Source organism: Streptopelia decaocto (genome assembly GCF_964273445.1).
Source record: "Streptopelia decaocto genome assembly, chromosome: 7".
NCBI lineage: Eukaryota > Metazoa > Chordata > Aves > Columbiformes > Columbidae > Streptopelia > Streptopelia decaocto.
This window is the reverse complement of record NC_138661.1, coordinates 58838573-58854464: the sequence shown is the minus strand read 5'-3', so window position 1 is coordinate 58854464 and position 15892 is coordinate 58838573. Positions and strand designations below refer to the sequence as shown.

At 41.5% G+C, this 15892-nt stretch overlaps 1 protein-coding gene across 20 annotated transcripts in view; it reads right to left on the bottom strand.

The window, feature by feature from the left end:
• MICAL2 (microtubule associated monooxygenase, calponin and LIM domain containing 2) overlaps positions 1–15892 on the bottom strand; it is a 146429-nt gene that overhangs the window by 113452 nt on the left and 17085 nt on the right. The window contains exon 1 of one of the 20 annotated variants that reach the window (XM_082057596.1): positions 12205–12311. The exons of the other annotated variants lie outside the window; for them this stretch is intronic. The gene's annotated coding sequence lies outside the window, so the exon portion shown is untranslated. Of the gene's footprint in view, positions 1–12204; positions 12312–15892 lie in introns of those variants that run through there. 20 annotated transcript variants of the gene reach the window in all.

Below are 15892 nucleotides of genomic sequence, written 5' to 3'. Positions count from 1 at the left end.
AAGTTGACATATAGGAGTCATTAAATGAACATAAATTTTTGACACTAGTACCATGTGTATTGCTTGTCAGCAGTGTTTTGAGGTAGGATACTCAAGAATTAAAAACTTTTTGGCTTAGTTGTCCCACTGGAGAGAGAAAAACTCTAATTTCAATTCAAACTTGCAGCACTTAAATCCTTCCTTAGCCCCTTAATGCTCTGTTTCTATTATTTGAGAACATGTTCCTCAGGGAGATTGGAAAATAATTAAATTCCAAGCATTTCAATACCACTAATCCTGATTCCATATTCAACATAGCCCTAATTCTGTCATGTTTACCAAGAATAAATTCTTTTATTAAGACTTCAGTTTGGCATGCAGGATACAATACATTTATTGTTTGCTTAAGGTTAGAAGCATCAACAGAAACAAAAGATTGGATTCTGCAGCATCTGTAGTAATCATTTACTTTGGCCCTTCCTCATCACCAGTAAAAACTACAGTATTTCTGCTGTCTCCTCCCTGACATAACTGTCTAAAATGTTGGTACCATTACAGTTAGTGAAATTTGCAAGTGAGACTGGCTGTATTATGGGATCTTCTAGGTTTTTCAACTTAGTTTCTACTCACATTAGGCACTTAGTTTTCATGGTGACCATTTCAAATATAAATATTTCTATCTGGAGGAAACATGGCTTTTTGGTGGTTTGGTTTCTTTGCATGTTTTCCTAGAACTGACATAAAAGGAAAAAAATGTTTTACATGAGATTCTTGCAGCAACTGAAGCACTCCCTTGTTTCCTTATAAAACTAGTTAAAAAACACAAAAGTACATTTGCCTAAAATATTTGTTTTCTATTGGTAACAAATAGAAAACACATTTCTTAAGATGCACAATCCTAACAGAAACATCAATGAACAGAAACCGCTTCTGAACAAAAGTCTCGCAAACAGCCTCTCTCTATAAACAGCCGCATTACTTCCCTGTATTTTTATAAAAAGCTGACTTCCACAGAACTCCTGCAAAATAACTTCTCAGGCCAAGTATGGAATTCAAAACAGTTCCTACCGAGACACTCTGTGCCTATGAACTTACAAGGTTACCGTACACGCTATCAGCTTGTTTTGCTGAAGTTATATGAGACATTTCAAACATGAGCCTTCCAACAAGTGCTGCTGTGCCAGGTTAACCTGCTACATCTGGAATCATCCCACAATAAAAAATAGCTGGAAGCATGTGCACGAGTACACTAACACTTTGCAGTGAATATTTTAGGTATGTTCACAGGAAGCTTAAAATAAAATTACCTATCTGTAGGATTTTATCTGCCACACCAACTAAGCCACATTCCACACATTTTAAAGTTGAAAGCTTTAAGAACAGCCCACTTTGTTTCTTGATGTTACTGGTCTGAGCTTTCCAGGTTTACCGTGGGAATACACGATGACACTGAGAAGTAAAATGAGACTGACCACACAAGCCAGCAGCTTGCACGCGTCTCCATGCACACACACACCCAGCACTGGCACGGGTGATACGCGGGATGCTGCCCAAGGGTCCACACGTGTCACCCCAGAGACGGAGGCTCGAGCACCTGCCCCTGCGGTGGCCACTGGTGGGACCCCAGCCCCGCTGCACCAGCTTTGCCACACAGACACTCCTGCAACCCAGGGTTCAGGTCACACGAACAGAAATCTGGCAATCACAGGGTTTGTACCGTCCTGCCGCCTGCATGACAATTCCCGTCCTGCATCACTAAAACCCCTGGATGCTCATCTTGCAAAGCATAGGTACAAGTATTTCAAATGAATGACAATACATAGTTTTCCAGGCTTCTGTGTGCAGCATATACATAAACTACTCATCAGAAATCCTGATCAGAAATACTGATGCATTTCTGAACAGTGAGTTCCAAAATTAAAAAAAAAAAAAAATAAAAATTAAAATAATGGTGTTGTACTTATACCACTGAGAACTGTAACTCTAAACTTTTAATTCCAAAGGTTTTTGAGGAAAAAAATCTCTAGAACAATTATTATACTGTGCAGGTTACAGTGAGTATTTTAAAATTATTATTTCTAACAGGGGTGCTAAAAGCTCTATTACAAGTTTCCAAGTTTCTATATAGTCTGCATCTTCAAAACCAAGTGTAGATGGTTAAGCCACAGTCATTAGGGATTAATGTTATGTATAAACAAGATTTTAAAACCTAACCCTTGTTTAGACTTGTTACAAGAACGAACACTTTCAGCTCTGTTGTAGTAGATTAGAAACACAATATAAACAACAGCAGAAAGTTTATGCTGATGTTTTCCTCAATTAGGATCACAAGAGCAAAGGAAAAAAGTATATCATGAGGATAACATCAGCCAGCGAGTAAGAGTACCTCTTAAGAAAAGGCACCTGGTAATTAAATTCAAAAAACATTCAAAAATATTGTCAGTGAAAACAATTAAAAGGACAAACTTCAAGATCTTTGAAAACCCTGCTTTTGTTTTGGTATAAGCGACACTCCTAGTTTCAAGCTCACAAACCAGAACAGCCAAGATATAAAAGTTAATCACAGAACAGTCGGCGGGTTGGCTGTTTTTTTTATCAGCACAAGATTTTCTGTTTTCAATAGGAAGTTATGACATTGGACCAGACTCTTTCAGAGAGCAAGTAATATCCTATTTACCGTTACCGAAATCACATCCAGCAGGGAGGCAGCAGTGGCAGGCGCAGTGAGCAGGGTCAGACAACATGAGAGGATGATGGAGAAGGAGCTCCAGGACCGCTCCTGCCTGGCTGCCGGTGGGAGCTTGGACATCCTGTCCCTCTCACAGCCCCGTATCCCCCTCTCTGCTCCTCAACCCCAGGTCATGGGGAAAACTTCAACGGCACAGCTGTGTCTGCGGGGAGCATGAAAAAATACATACCCGCTAGCAGACACAGATATGTCAGCAATATCCCTCGTATAAATGCAGCTATGCCAACAAAACTGAGCCAGGTTTGGCAGCAGTGGTTCCCCTAGTGCCACTTTCCCTTTGTATGCATGGAGACATAATTGCAGAGGTAAACACACCATGAAAAAAAAAAATAAACACAGGAGACAGGAGAAAGCAGACTCTTAGTCAGCAATAATGGAAATACTGCTGGTTCGTGACACTTTGAGAATAGGGATAATCTGGAAGGATGGGGTAGCGAGATGGGCTAGGAACTGAGACAGCAACACAAGACTGCCAAGGCCTCCAGCAGTGCCCAAGGAGGTGCCACCACATTTCCAGGCAGCTGGTGGCCCCAAGCAGGGAGCACAGGACAGAGGGGGCCACCAGCCTTGGTGCCTTCCCGCTGTCTCCAGCTGGGAGCCACCCCGTGCCCAGAGCCAGCCTGTCCCCTCACTGTGGCCACTCTTGACCCGGAGGGGCTACGGAGCAGCGAGAGGTGACAAGTGACAAGCTCTGCGGCTGCTCGCACCAAGAGCTGCCCAAAGTCACCAGAACGGGTCTTGCAGTGAGGGACCAGCCAACAGCAGATGCCAAAATAAAACTGTCTTTTGTTTCCCCTCAGGGTTTCTGTGAGAAAGCAAATTAATTTTTGTTTAGGACTTTTTAAAGCAAATATAAGGAATGATGGCTGGGCTGAAGCAAATTGCCCAGAATATATTCTGGGGGAAGAACGGCATCAACGTCAGCTTTCACAGAATACATGCCAAAAATCTCAGAGTGCATTTCAAATTGTCTTTCCCAGTGTGGATCTCTGGTTATACGTCTTCTCTCCACTACATTTCCCTGTCCTTATTGGGGCTGAGGCAATTACCCAGGAGCTGAACAGGAGGAAGAAACACTCAGCACAAGGTCTGCAAGACCCCAAAGGCTCCAGGCCACAATAACTCATTTGGCAGAGCTCCCCTCATCTCTAGACATCAGATGTCCAGATCAGTAACCAGGATTAATCCACTGCAAACACAGACAGTATTGCAATACCAATCGTCAAAGAAATAACACGTTCTGGGCAATATTTTCATATGTATACACACATGCTTTTAGCAATCAACACATTCCATTGCTATAATTTTTGTAATGCAAGCTAGCAGACAATACTTCCTGCAGCTTACGGGGGTACTAATGCTATCAGTCATACTGAAATCCATGGGAACCACCAGTAAGTTAAAGAAAAAGAGTCAAAAAAGCTCCAAAGCAGTTTTGAGTTGTGAACGATAGGTTCCTTGGTTAGAGTCATGTCATCTCACCACCGAATACCAGCCACTGAACGACATGGAGAACTGAGAAGCCGCAACCAGGCAAGTCAGCCAGAGGATGGTGGAAGACCAAAAAATTTCGGTTAAACACCAAACTCTGCTCCAGGGAACATCTATGTCAGAAGATAAAAACCAAAGCAAACTACTGGGATTGCTTTATCTGTTTTCTTTTTTTTGTCCTTGTAAACTGGACCCATAATTAGGAGAAAAGACTAGAAAAGACATCACTTCTGAAAGTAGCAATGGTATTTTTGGAAGAAAATATGCAGGACAATTTCTACCCTCTCTCAGCCTTGACTTCCCAAAAATGAAGAAAAACAAAGTACAAAAACCCAAATAAAGATGCCAGGAGGGTTACAAAAACATCATCCATTTCTGCTGCAGAAAAATCCTCTTGGTCAAACAACAAAATACATCTTGAAACATTATTTTTGGGAAATCCATCAGAAAAAAAATACAGTGGGAATAAAATGTTCAGAAGCAGCCCCTCCAAAAATACCCTCTGAGAGCAGAACATCATTAACCAATAATAGGAGAGATGACAAATGCATCCCTGTTTTCACAAGGCAAGCTAAGATATAGTCAGAATTAAATAGTGATTCATCTTCTCCAGCATAGAAAAGCTTACTAGAAAATGTGAAACAACAAAAAAATCACTTCTTAATAGTAATTGTTCATCACAAAGCCTGGCTTTTCCAAAAGCCTGAGGTTTAAATCCTCTATGTTAGTGACGTCAATAATACTGAAGGTCAGAGGTCATATTTAAGTCTTTATGCAACACTGGTGGTTTGCTTCCAATCACCTATCAAGCAGAATGACCTACACTGAAATACATAGAAGATGTTATCATCAGGCTCTTCACTAGTCATTCTTTCATTTGGGAAACTTATTTTTCCACATACCTGTACTTCACTGCATGGGCAGACTGTAGGAACACAGGCACTTCTGAAGTACCAAGGCAAAGAACAATGGCAACTTTTTCTAAAAGATTACTTTGCACACTGTCATCTAGTCCTAACATTCACTTTACTGTACACAAGATCCAAAATTTCTTAATGAAAGAATTCATCTGTGGGAGGCTATGACCAACATTAACACATACATATCTGAAAGTCAACGTGCTTTTAGAGAGCTGTGCAAGTTCAAAAACACTGCAGGGATGTTAAGACATATCCAGAAAGTCTTATGACAGTGTTACTGCTTTATTCCCATATAGTAACATGAGGTTACATGTCCCAGATACAGCTGTTTGGGGATCCTGAAATGACGCCATGCGGTGACGACATGTTGCTTATTTAAGCATAATATTTGCAGTACCAGGCATCACATTTCTTCCCTTTCCTACAGCTGCAGCAAGACAGAACTAAAGCTGCTTTGGTGCCTCAACTCTCAAACGGCCTCCGATTTTTCAGAGAGAAAAGATTAACTGGTTCTGGGTTTGCAGAGCGCCTGGTACGCAAGGTCCTGATGAGAGCTGGCTCTCTTGGAGAAAAAAATAATTTAGGAAGGAAAGAGGTTTGCGGAAACATCTTGCTTATGGCAGTTCAGCTTTGCTTTAATGCAGCTGAGTCTCTGCCAGCCGGTGGGATGCCTCTCGGGGCTGCCAGCCCCCCAGGCTGCCCACTGTCCCCAAGGCTGAGCCTGCACAGCCCGGCCCCCCGAGTGCTGTGCCTGCCCTGCAAAGAGCAGAACTGGGGAATGGGAACTGTCAGGGGGGTTTTAAATGCTAGGGAACACTGAAAGTTTTTACTCAGCTTCTGATCAGAAGAAAACCCAAATTCCATTCATCCAATATGCTTACATAACTGCAAACCGACTGAATATATGAAGATGTATTTTGTTATTACAGTTCTTTCACATACAGTTTACACAATTCTAATATCCCCTAACTTAGACCAAGAAGGAAAACAGAGAATTGACCATCAAAAGAAGGATGGAGAGAAAGAACTCTGGACGTAAGCTATTCATCAAGGAAATATTGTTAAGTCCATCACTTTACACATATTATTTCTAAAAAAAGTTTCGTTACTGAGCCCAAGACGTGATACTGGCTTGGACTTTCCTCCAGTTTTACATTTGCACAGGTTTCTCCCTCTCTTCTGCATACAGGTAAACAGCATTGCTTTTATTTCACAGAAATGTGCAACCAGATCTTTATCAACACTCCAAGTTCTCAAGCTTTAGTTTAGCAGGAGTAAATAGCTAATGCCCTAATGCAGTGGCTGTATTACTGTTGTGATTAAGTACTAACACAACCAGTGCCCCAAGATGCACAGAGCAGCACAGGTTTTGTTGCTGCATCTTTCAGAAGTACATCATCCTTGGAGCTCACTGCGTGGGGTTGCAAGTGTCCATAAATCCACAAAAACAGCAGCCTGGGCATCGGCAGGGAGGTGTCTGGTAAAGGGCAGATGCAGAGGGCAGACCCGTGTTCAGACCAGACCAAATTCTGCGATTCTCTCTGTCACAGCACAGTGACAGATGTCGGTTTGGGATGAGCAGCTGAAGGATCCTCATGCAACACCATTCACTGCTCTGCTGCAAAGAAAACCCAAATTGGCAGAAACATCCCTAAAGATCATGTAGTATCTTTCAGCTTTGTGAAGCATTGGGGTGAGGGCAGAGAAAATAAAAAGGGAGTTTAGGAGGTACTGCTGGATGCTTTTTGCTTCTCAGCTTTTATTTCCAGTTGGGACTTTTTTTTATTTCTTTTAAAGATACCTGATATTTTTTTTCTCCCTCCAAACAGTTGCTTGGAACTGCTACGTGGATTACCAGAGAGATAAACTGCATGAAGCAAAGAAAAGCAACTATATTTTCTAAAGTAAAAGTTGAACTATGACGCAGTATTTCCCCCTCTCTATTTTGAACTGAAGTTAAAACAGGTTCTTCAGTACATGCTGCACCACAGGCATGTGATCGCAATTGAGTTTCAGGTATTGTGCAGTTACCAGAAGGAGAGAAGAAAAAAAGGAAGAAAAAGAGGTATACACCAGAAGTTTTGGGCAGTTGACACACCAGGTCCAAACAGATTTAAAGGGAACTTATATCAGCTCTGGAAGCAAAATTCTCAAGGAATAGTGCTTCCTTTTGCATGCAAGTGACATTACAGCCAGATACTACTGAAAAGAAAACTCTCAAACCAACAGCCAAAGCAAAAAAAGAAACTAAAAAACAAAAAGCACAGCAGCATGAAAAAAGGCTGATATGCCAGTCAAGAGATTTCCATAATCATTTCTAAATCAGAAATCCTTATGAACGGAACCTGTGAAAGTCTGCAACAGTCACAGAATCAGTCCATTTATTTAAGGTACACCACATGGGAGTTTTTACCCCCACCCTCATTCCTGCCAAGCACAAATCATGATGAAATACATTAAGTTCAAATACTCCAGAACCTCCTCTGTGTGCAGCACAGACTATCATAGCAAAGGCTTTGAACTCCACAGTCTCCGGTGGTGTTTGTGGTGCCTGGTGCAGCTAGGCAGGATGAGAGGGCTGTCAGACCTCATGTTTTATCAAAGCTAGACTGAGCTTGACGCCTCCATTAATGCTATCAATTTCAGGGAATTCCTTTCAAATGAGGTCCATCAGACATACTGCTGTCTGTATCTACAGAAAAATGGGCTTCCTTCTAGCCAGATTAACCTGCTGCCTTCAACTGCCACATTTAAAACCACACACACCCACATCCAAGGATATATTAGTGATTTGGCTTGTGAGCACATATCCCAGGGCTCCTGCTGCCACCGATGATGCGCAGCCTTTCATGAAAAACTCTTTTGTCATAGACCATATGATGGTTTATCTGTGCTCAATGATCTAAAGACCTCCTCACCCCACCACATACAGCTGGGGCTCTTCCACCTCTGCCCATTGCTGACCACCAGTCCTGCCAGTGGACAGGATCAGTGTTCTGCTTCTGTGGGAGCAATGCAAGCACACAGAGAAAAATCCAAAAGGCTTAGCAACAAAGTGTTAGCATATCAGATGCCCTAACACAGCAATGACACCCAGAACAGTTTATTCCTAGCTTTCTGTGATTGATGTGATAGAATTCTTCAATTATTAGCTTATTTCTTTGACTGTAACAGAAGATGCCATATGTCTGCATAAAGGAAGGAGACTAAAAAAATCGTAAGAAGTTGTAAGATGTAGATGTTGAGTTGCACAAGTGGCCACTACAGTCTCTCCTGTTGTTACCCCTAGGATGTGCACATGAAACGCCACTTTGACTACATGAACCGGGTCTAAGAGAGATTACTAGAAAAAAAAGTGCAGAAGGCAGCACTTCATTGGATTCAAAATATCCAGTGCACCAACTAATTATGAATCAACTTTTACAGAGCATATTTCTCCAAGGCATCTTGGCAGGCAGTGTATGGCAACACACGAACACTTCAGTATTTTCAGCTCAGACAACATCCTGCACGGGTCAGTGCAACATCAAGCAGAAAACACCTTCTTTTCTAAAACTGGCAGCGGGCAGCTTTGCCCAGGCCCCTCACAGCGCAGTCTCTTGCAGCTGGGGCAGCTGCACACACCCAGTTACTTGTTTTACCTCACGGCAGAGCTTGACTGGCGTGGGCACTCCGGAGCAACCACGTCTCACGGTGCTCCGGCAGAGCTCTGTTAATCATCAGTGGGTTAAAAGGTCAGATCAGTAAATCCAGTTAAGGCATACGCCCAACGGGCAGGGGCAAGGATCTCAACCGAGGACGTTCAGCACAGCCACCGCTAACGTGACGCCACTTCTCTCGATCTATGAGGCGCTACCTTCACAGAGCAAAGAGTCCATCCAGGCCCTGACAGGCCGCTGGAGCCTCATGGGCACAGACACTTCATGTGTTAACAAGTACAATAAATTCAACGTGCTTATATTTCCCAGACAGAAAACCCAGATTATTAGCAACAGTTACCAACACAATAACCACAGGAGTTCCCAAACGGATTCCTCTACATTCTCACTGACATCCTATTTTTCTAATCCCTGTGAGGTTGCACACCAGCGCATCTTGCAGCTTAAAGCTAAAAAGTTTACTGCTGGAATTTCAATCAAAAGCGAAAGGATCATAATCAAGAATATAAGTTTAGAGGAAAGAAAAAACAAAATAATGGCAAAAAACTGAATGAGCAACTAAGAAAAAGAAACCTTTGGCCTGCGTCTCACTGCCACTTTGACACTTTCCTGCAGAAGTCCACGACAGTTCTGTGACGCTGACCAAAACCTTCAAGTCATAATATATTGAGTGAAATTTTTAAACATACTATACAAGGAAACGGTTGAGCTGTTTCCACCTCCCTTTAGCACTGGCAAGGTTATCATTACACTGTGTCACCGCTGTAAAACAAATCCATCATCTACAATTGCAGCACAGAGAAGATGGCTCTGCTGCAAACAGGGGAGGGCCGGCCCCGCTGGGTGTGCCAGGCGAAACTCAGCAGCATCGCCGCACATGACTAAGCATGTATTTGGGTACGTCAATACTCAGCCACTGACTCCAAAATAAAGGTAATTTCTTCTTATCTCCCCCCTCCCAACAACTTGTGAAAATCGGAAGAGTCAGAACATTGCAAATGAAGTGTAAGAAGCCTTAACAAGAAAAACACAGCACACCACAAGACTGAAACAACTGCTTGCACAGGATAGTGACTGTTAATATCCTGATTAAGATTAAAATGTATCAGGTAAAAAATATTAGAAGTTAGGATGCTATTTCTAAAAATAGAAAGGTGACTACAGATATACTCGACAGAGACTACTCATGTGAATATGGGCCTGTAAGGTAAATAAGTATTCAATGTAAATGTTGCCTTTTTTGCTTAATTCTAATTGTGAGAGGTAATACTTAAGCTGCCAATACTAGTCTCCAGTGATGGAGTCTAGAACAACCAATTAGTTTTCATTTTAAATTTCCCAGACTTGGTATAAAAGAGAAAAGCTCGCTCTCTTCTGGATTATCGTCCCCCAGGAAAGCAGAATAATCATTAAAATCATACTTTGAATCATCAGCCAGAGGAAGAAAACACTGTTTGGCTTCACTTCCTCTTCCAAAATTAAAACATGCACTAATTTCAACCCTGCATCTGGCATAATATCCCAGCAAAATATTAGACAACAGATGAAACCCATAAGGAAAGTAGAAAATTTGGATTCAAAATATAAACTGCTTCTTAGTATGACAAGGGTGTATTTTTCTCATTAGTGAAACAGTCATTAAAAATAAATGCAATGAAGGCTTCCATGAACTCACCAGAAGCACTGATCACAACCTTACAAAGTCTGTTGATACCTAGTAGGAAAGTTAGATAAAGTAATGAAGTAGATTTTCTTTCTACTTTGTAGAAGTACCAATTACTTTCTCTCACACACATTTTCAATAAACTTTGCATACAGTTTAGCATATATATTACAGGACAGCCAATTAGGCAGGCAGATATGGAAAGCCTTGTCATTCTTTGCTTGTCTGTATGTTACTCCAGTAGAGCAAATAAAACTGAAAAGTAGTAGTTAACAGTCTCTTTGTGCACTACAACTATCAGAGAGAAAAACCTGTAATATATCTGCATCAATATTTGCTTCTAAATTAAATCTTGTATGCAAATGCAGACTTGCTGCACTATACATGCCATTCATTTATTTATCTTTGAAATCAGTGAACTAGAAATAACACAAATAATTATACAGCTATTTTCCAGAAGCTGGTGTTTGTAGCTATACTGGCTTGCGATTTCAAACAACTGAGATCACCTTAGGAACATGTATCCTGCTAAGTTCTTGGTCAGTTACATCAGTTGAACATTTTACTTGTCAAAATTTTACCTCAGGGGTCAAAAAAGTTTCATATTGACAACACTTTGTAGAACTACCTGCTTTACCTGACCACCTGAAGGATACATACGAACACCCCGTTAGAAAAAGCTGAGTCAAGAAACTCTGCCAAACACAGTGTTAAGTCATTTGTGTATTTTATTGAGTGCCAGGCTGAACCTTGGACTTACCTTTGTGGGAGGAAAGCGTTGTGAACAACACACAAAAATGTCTCACCTTGCTTTGAAATAGCTATGTAATTCCTTTTGCTCTGTATGAATGCATAATAAACATAAAATAAATGGGAGACAAACATTTTGACTCTATAACTGAGTTTGAAGATGCTTCTACTTGCAAGTTACTAATAACATCAATCCATTCATTAAGCCAGGCAGTAGCTAAAGAAGCAGCTTTATACAGGTTTTATGGTATATATTTAAATGCATGCACAAAGAAGGCCTTAAGATATTCTTAAGCTTCTGCATTTGTCATAAAAAAAGCACTAGAAATAGAATAGCACGGAGCCCTCTACTTGCGTGCATTCAGGAAACAATCACGACTCCCTCCTCAGTAAAAAATAAAATGGAGATAAAGAAAACAACTCTGCCCTTTGCATTTTTGCATAGGCAAGTGTAAGATAAAGACCTCGTGGATCCCTTTTCCCACATAAATAAATACACAGAGGAAAACTCCCAGATTCCCAGATCAGAAGGCAACTCGAGCAGCAACCTTCTCCTCCAAGGAGGAGGCCAGGACCCACCTCTGCCCCCCCACTCCGTGAGCTCCCGGCGCACAGCACAGCTCCTCCTCCCCAGCCAGCACCCCTGCTCCCATCTCCCCAAACCAGCCCCCTGGCAGGGCTGCGGAGCCCCAGGGTGCCCTAACCCTGCGCCGAGGCACCGAGCTGCCCAACCACCCCAGGCCGGCGTCCTGCCGAGCGCACCTCCGGGGGAAAGGAGCTCCCAAAGGAATAAAGCCATTCCCCTCTGTATGCCCTTCTATATTTATCTTGAAAATTGGTACGTGAAGCATTCATTAAAATTACTCCGCAGAGGATACTAAAGGCAATTTTTTTTCCCCGCAACACACACAAAGCAGGTTGGCCTGGCGCACATTAACCTATTTTCCTGCCTGCTTATCTAAGCATCAAAGTTACAAATAAGATGCGGCTGACCTGTAGCGCGGGTTGTGTCTTACTGTACCGTACAGAGCAGCTCTGCAGAATGTGCTGGGGAGTATCACATTACTCATCACCCCTCTGCTGCGGTTTCAGCTCAGATACCTACTCCCAAATATATACCAGGTACCCAGGACAGGACCCAGCGCTTCATTAAATATTTGGCACATTGTCTCAAATTACCTTTGACACACAGGGTTATTTATACATCACAGCACACTGCATGCCACTGCAACAAGGCAGCATCACACAATACCGCGTGTCAGGAATGCAGGCAACAGATTTAAACCAATCCCCGCTTCACGACACTTTTACTAGGAAGCAGGTCACAAACTGAGTAATATCCGTTTTATGCACTGAAAAATGTATGCTATTCATTTCCAGGAAATCAAATCAACCACCCTAAGCCTTCTTCCCTCTCACATACGTCCCTCATCAGAACAAGAGAAAGATCTGGCAGGGGGATTGGACTAGATGTTCTCTGAGGTCCCTTCCAATCCCTAACATTCTGTGATTGTTTATTTGTCTTAACAGATGCGATGTTGTGATGTATTTTGTTCTTCAGGCAAGCCTTATTCTTCCTAACGCATTTGCTAGGACACCAAATGTTGACTTGGTGCAAGGGCAGTGTTTCAGAGAGTAATTACAGCAAGACGTATTTGGTTACATCCACCGAATTTGGGTTTGAATATGCACCAATAGTTCATATTTATGGAGCTAGCTTCCAAGCCTTAAACTTGTGCGCATTTCTGATATTCGTTTAGCTTCATTAATGTTCTGAATACAAATACTGTACAGAGGAGTGTCAGCTGTTACTTAAAAAAAAAAAAAAAACAGACAGAAATTGGAGGAACATATAATACAAGATGCATTCATTTTATGAAGGAAAACTCTGCAATCTGAAAAATGGCTCTTTCTCATTAATATTTTTCTGTCCCTACAGCCGTACAATTACTTAAACAATTTTCTGAACTGACAGAAACAGTTGGTTGCACAGGTGGCAACCATAGGAATCCTTAGTACCCAGTGAAAGGGGAAAACCAAACACTGTGCAGAAGGCTAGGAGTTTGGATCTGAAAGAGAACTCATTCACATAAATTATCCAAACCCAAATATCACATTTCATCAGCAGTTCCTTCAGTCTAGCTAGGATGGAAATCAGACCTGGAGAAGTTCTCTTCTCAGGATGCTCCCTCCTTTACAACCTCCAACAGGAGAAAACCAAAGGAGATTCAAGTGTACAAGTATATACTGTGCCAGATCCACAGCTGGGTTGAAGTGACAATATTATTTTAAATAAGTAAATAATCAGCACTGACTATACACTCACTACTACAAAGCCAAACCCAAGTACTTCCTGCAACAGAAGCCCAGAATTTTCTCCTAATCAGTTCAGATTGCTACTTAATATTATTCCCCAGCTCAGCACAAGGTGACACAGCATAAAGAAAAATCCATAGCAAACAACCTGATAACAAGCATATACAACACATAGATCCTGTATGAAAAGAAGCTGATCTCACGAGTAAGCAGAAGCCAAAAACTACCCAATATCTTCTAAAGTTCATGAAGGATAATGCTTAACCAGAGAGTTTCTTCAGCTGGAAATGGTGGTGGCAGAGAACAGCGTGTTGCATTATGTATTTCTCTCCTGCTTCCAGCAACTGCCTTCAGACACTGTGCTTGTTTCTGTAAATCCTTCTGTGCTGCTCCCTGTGCCTGCAAGTTTAGAGGCCAAGGGTATTGCACATCCCTAACACCACTAACAGATGGGACTTACCTCCACCGATAACACAGATTCTAGTTATTGCGATATACTCTCATCCGATTACATGCAGAGAAGAATTCTACAATCTGCCAAACCCAAGTCTTCTCAAAGAGAGGGGAAAATGCTCCAGCTCTGGTCCTGCTTCCTCCACCTTCTGCCTTTTTTTTTTTTTAAACTGTTAATAATATCCTTCCTGGATTCCATCATATATGATTTGGACATGATAGACTAGAAAAAAACATCTTTGAAGATTTAAAAGCCTTCCAATTGTTTTTTGGGGTTGCATATTCAGGTAAAAAAATGACAAAATACGTTATCTGAACCAAGTCGCATTTTGATGTACTCAGTCTTTTGAAAGTAACACTGTATTAAAAAACAAACAAACAAAAAAAACCCACATAAAAAATGCAGAAGAGTCAAGATAAGTAACTGAATTACCAAAGACTATTTATGTAACATTAAAAGCATATAAAGTATAAAGCATCCCTGCATATTCCCAACAAAAATCTCACATGGCTTTGGAGGTTCTATTTTGATGCTCAACTGTAGCAGTTGCACAGAAGGATAAACTGTAACACCCCTTTGGGCGTTACAGCAGTCTACACAGGCCATAAGCTGCAAGCTTAAAAGGTCTGAGAAGGATTTATTGTGAACTAACAGATCTAAAGAACCTGCTTTTTAAGAAGCCAAAGCTCCACAACATATACTTAAAAAGCCAGGCACAGTCATTTTAAAAAGTGAATTGGTAACATCCACTTGGCTGAAGGCAAGTGGAGAAACTCCTGGAATTATTTGTTCAGACCAATGCAAATGAGATGCCAGTGACAGGAACAGGAGTTTAATCCACGTATTACCATCACATAATTCAAGGAGCTGTCTGCCTGAAGGGCTCAGGCCCCAAATATGATGCTTTCAGAAACCAGTTAACAAAACACAGCAAAATGTCCAAAACCAGACAGGTAGGTGATCGCTGAACTCATGGGATGTCTTCAGAATTATTCCCTCCTTACCAGCTCTTACTATCACAACTCTAGAAGGGAAAAAACAGGAAGAAATGAACCCAAGTTTTGACTTTCCTCCTAGTTCCATCAGTGCTACTGAGACACTGAAATAAAAACAACCAGAACTTGAACTGAGCATAAGCTAGGGCAGTAGTGTCTATCAGAATTTATGTTGTGATAGGGTCCACCTTTCCCAACAAAAATTTGACTTCTCTTCCTCCTTTCCCCACGCAGTAAATGGCCCACAAAAATTTGGCAGGGATAATAAAACAAAAAAATACCCAAACCAAAGCCCTCACTGAACAGCAGTCCAGAGAAGGAAGATGGGCTGATAGCATAGGCAGCTCAGATTTAAGAACAGTCAAAATATTTTTCCTTTCATGGAACTAAGAGTCTAAATCTGATGAAAGATCATTTTGGGGAAGTTTTTACTTGCTGTAAAAGTAACTATGCATAGATGAAAGAGTTATTCTTAGTCATCTTCTCCATGTCAAAAATAAACCCAGCAATTTCCAGAATGTGTCACAATACAATATTAACTGTGTATCTGCACAGTCACTGAATCAGTGGACACTTAATAGCCTTAATTTAGAGTATCTTTATTTGCTGGAACCAGTCTAATGTACTGTGCTGGAATACCACGAACTACTAATACCACTTCTGAAGGAGCCAATTTGCAGCATAAACACCTCTAAAACTGGTCCTAGTGATGAACAGAGCAAACAGCGTGACGTCCCTTAGCAGCTGGGGCACAGACACAGAGCAGAGGCTGCCTTCTTCAAATTAATGGACTCCTCACACAGAACGGGCTTGAAAAGAATAGGTACATTAAAGAAACAATTTGCTCACATACAAAATGCACACACTAGATGTATATTATACAGGCACACACGTATTACACAGATTCGTGCATGCC